The sequence below is a fragment of the Teleopsis dalmanni genome, chromosome 2, assembly GCF_002237135.1.
Source record: "Teleopsis dalmanni isolate 2A chromosome 2, ASM223713v2, whole genome shotgun sequence".
Taxonomy (NCBI): Eukaryota; Metazoa; Arthropoda; class Insecta; order Diptera; family Diopsidae; genus Teleopsis; species Teleopsis dalmanni.
Window position 1 is genome coordinate 199051999 of NC_051847.1, and position 3923 is coordinate 199055921.

Consider the following 3923-nt stretch of genomic DNA (forward strand, 5'->3'; position numbering starts at 1 on the left):
CGCAATACTCGAAACAGCTGTATGGTCAGCCAAAAATTCAATTAATTAAAATAATATAAAATGAATTTTTGTTGTTGTAGTTCACTACTGTTCTAAAAACCTCTTTATAAATCATATAGATTTAAATAGATAAAGATAACTAAATCATATAGACTTACTTATCTATACATATTTAGGACAATTTTACTTTCCGATGCTTATACAGTCCCAATCTTTAAGCAGCTTTTTGTTCCGAGAAAGTGTGAAAGAAAGCTGTCACATTCTACCATAAACACTTTACCTCAGGGACACATTATTTTATTTCGCAAACAGTAGTTTTCCAAAGTGTTTAAGCAATAGAGAAAGTGTGAAAGAAAGCTCTCACATTCTACCAAAAACACTTTACCTCAGGGACACATTATTTTATTTTGCAAACAGTAGTTTTCCGAAGTATTTAAGCAATACTTTGCACTCGAGAAGTGGAAGTATATATGAATTCGAACAATTGCATCTAACACTTGAAATGGTTTAATCCAGTCAATGTTTATTTCAATTTTATTTACAAGTATAGATAAAAGGAAATGCTCAAATACAGTATGTTCTTCGAAGCTTTTCAAGGAACTCGCTGTTATCAAACAGAAACATCATCGAACATTCAATGCTTAAATCTTCAAACAGCTTTAATAATATCTAAACCGATTACAGACTAATGGCAGAAAAAGAGAATTACAATTCGGTCTAGACCCCACACATAAGAGGTACGAAAGGTAACGTATTTTCAAATTATATATAGCTAAGAAATAGATATATAAAATTGCATCCTTCTTAAGAACTAAGAGACTAGTTTTAGTTGAAACATTCAAAGATCATCAATTTGTCTTTCTAGCAAAATTTCTACTACAGATTTCGACTACAGATTCACTACATTACCACGAGTGGTTCGTAAAATATTATGTTTTTACCTTTAACAACATTTTGTTTTAAAGTTATTTCTGCCGGTCCTTTCAAATCACATAGAATATATATTACCAGTGCTTATAAAACATTTCGAATATTTTTCCGATGCTTAAGACATTTTACGATGAGGAATACAATATTGTGTAGAGTTAATGTTATCTCTACTAGTAGTAGTTCATTGAAAGTAAGATCACAATAAAAAGTAAAATTTTTTCTGAGAATTTTTATAGATTTAGATGTATATGATGCTCAGTTAATGAGTGTGATATACTTACTTCAAAATTGAATAAATTCCACATTATTAGATACTATCAAATAGTGACCGAAGGGGCGTCATGCAAAACATTATATAAACAAATAACATATGTTATTATTATATCACATCCGCACGAATGTCATGCTAAGAAATCTTAAAATATCATAAAAATACATAAGGGACAGAGCTCTGAAGCTATACGTGAAAACCCACAGTCTATCCTACTTAGCACTATCTAATCTCAGAGTAATCATTAACCGCACGGGGTGGTACGCAGATCTTAGAACAGTCATTAGATAATCACGATGATTATAAGGAATACTCAAATTAGTCTGCAGAAAGTCCCCAGCTATCAAAGAGTAAAAGTGCCCAGGTGCACTAATTCGCAAAAGGTTCAACATTACATTACATATATAATATATTATTATTATTATATATATATGAAATACATATATATGATGTGCAATGTGAATTAAAAGTTCGAGGTTCTATCTACTAAATGTGCATCATACAGAGTGGTTACACCTCTATTCCTGAGAACTGTTGTATTTTTTGGATATATTTGATGACGGATAAATAGGTGATATATTATTATTTGAAAACTGAATATATTAAATATTATTAGATTCAAATTATATACTGTTTGATATGACGTCAATCAAAATACTATATAAACTCGACATCTCATAGTATGAACTGAATATAAAGTTATATATTTATATTATTCTTAAAATAATTTTTATATTAAAAAACTCACTAATAAAAATTTTAGTGAATTTAAAGAAATTTAAGAACTATAACAAATTATCAACGGTTAATTTAACATGTCATTTGACAGAATTACATATTTCCGATATGCGCAATTGTGGACAACCACAAAAACATTTTATTTAAACTAAGAAAAAAAATTTTTTTTTCTTATTAAATAAAATTTAATATTTTAAATTAAACAAATAGAAAATTAATTTTATGAAAACCAACTAAATGTCAATCAAAGCAACTGACAAGCCACAACAACAACATCCAACATATTGTATGTAAAAGCTATAAGCAATCAGCAATCAATATTAATGAGCTTGAGATGAGAATATTTTAAAATTTACATATTTAATCTTTTCCTAAGTGTTCATATATATTATATATATATATATATATATATGTTTTATAATTAATAATTAAGCTCATCATCGGTTTTAATTGGAAAAGAGTGTAAAACTAATAGCTAAGTTAGCTTAGCATAAAAGTAATTTGTTAATAATGTTGCTGTCAATTGGCATTAATTAATCATAAAACCGTATAAGGAAAATTATAATCAAAGGAAAAATCTTAATCTTTTGTGTAAAACAACATTTTAAGATTTTAATTGAAAATAAAAATATAAATAAAAATGAAAATGAAAAAATTAAAAATAGTTACAACAAATTAACATATTGGCTTGTACGACTAATTAATAAAATATTCAATCGTATAGCAGCAGAACAAGAACAGGAGACATGCGCCGCATTCCTATTAAGCTGGATTATCAATGTTCTATTGAATAATTATGTAGCAATTGATTATATTAGTTATTGTATTTGATAAATGGCCACAACTTATGTGCATGTGATATTTATTAGTAAAGCAACAAGTTTATACACCCACAAGCGTACATGAGCCCGGCTGAAAATTCGCCTTAAATTATAATTCGAAACAAGTTTTTTTTTATTGGCAGGCAGCACAGGCAGACCGTAAGAAAGCACAGAGATATATTAAAGTTCAAGTTGTAAACTTATTTTGCTGCACTCTAAGAGGTGAATCATCATCCAGTACTTAAGTACACCACAAAGAAAACACCAATTTTTTACGACTTACACAAAAAGGCCCATAAATGGGCCTCCATAAAAGGAGTTGCGATAAACTAACTTGTAATGTCAGCATTTTTAAAGGAATTCTCGTTAAAATCTTTTGTACTTTAATTTGTTGCTACTGCTCCTTTAACTGTTAAGTATTGTTGTAGAGATTCCAAAAAAAAAAAATATATTTTGCATATTCATCATGCAACAATACTGAAAAGAAAAATGTTAAGTCGCAGTCGCAATCGCAGTTGTCAACAAAATTGTCTTTTAAGATACAAAATACAAAAACAAAAAATATAATAACTATGACGCGTTAAATTATTACTGATGAAGATGTATAAGCACTCTTGGAATGGACTTGGAACCGCATTGCTCATTAAGAATCTTTATAAACAAACGAAAAAAAAACTGATGTTTTTTGCAATTTAAGTATAAAAGTTTAAAAAATATTATTCTGCAAAAATTTCAAATAAACAACTCGCAAAATAGAAGGGTTCGAACAGTAATGAAGAAACAACAACAAAAATTAGTATTAAAAAAATTAAATTCGCAAAAAATTTGTTTAAAAATTTAAAAGAATTTCTTTTAAAAATAAATTAATCGAAAATTTTTTAAAAGTAAAAAAAAGTACCATTAGCACTGGATGCACTACTGGACTGCTTCTTGAAGATTAATCTTAGTAGTTTAATTTTTGCTTAAGGCCACTACGAGAAAAAGCACCAAGAATTTGTGTATATCTTGATTTAATCGATTTTTCATTTCCATTACAATTCTTAACATTGATTAAACTTTACGAAAAAGAGTTATAATAATCAGGTTCAGTTAAGGTTATTAGTCTAATATGTTTAGACACTTAAAAGATTTATATAGACACATGCAACGCTTGTCTGCCAGGA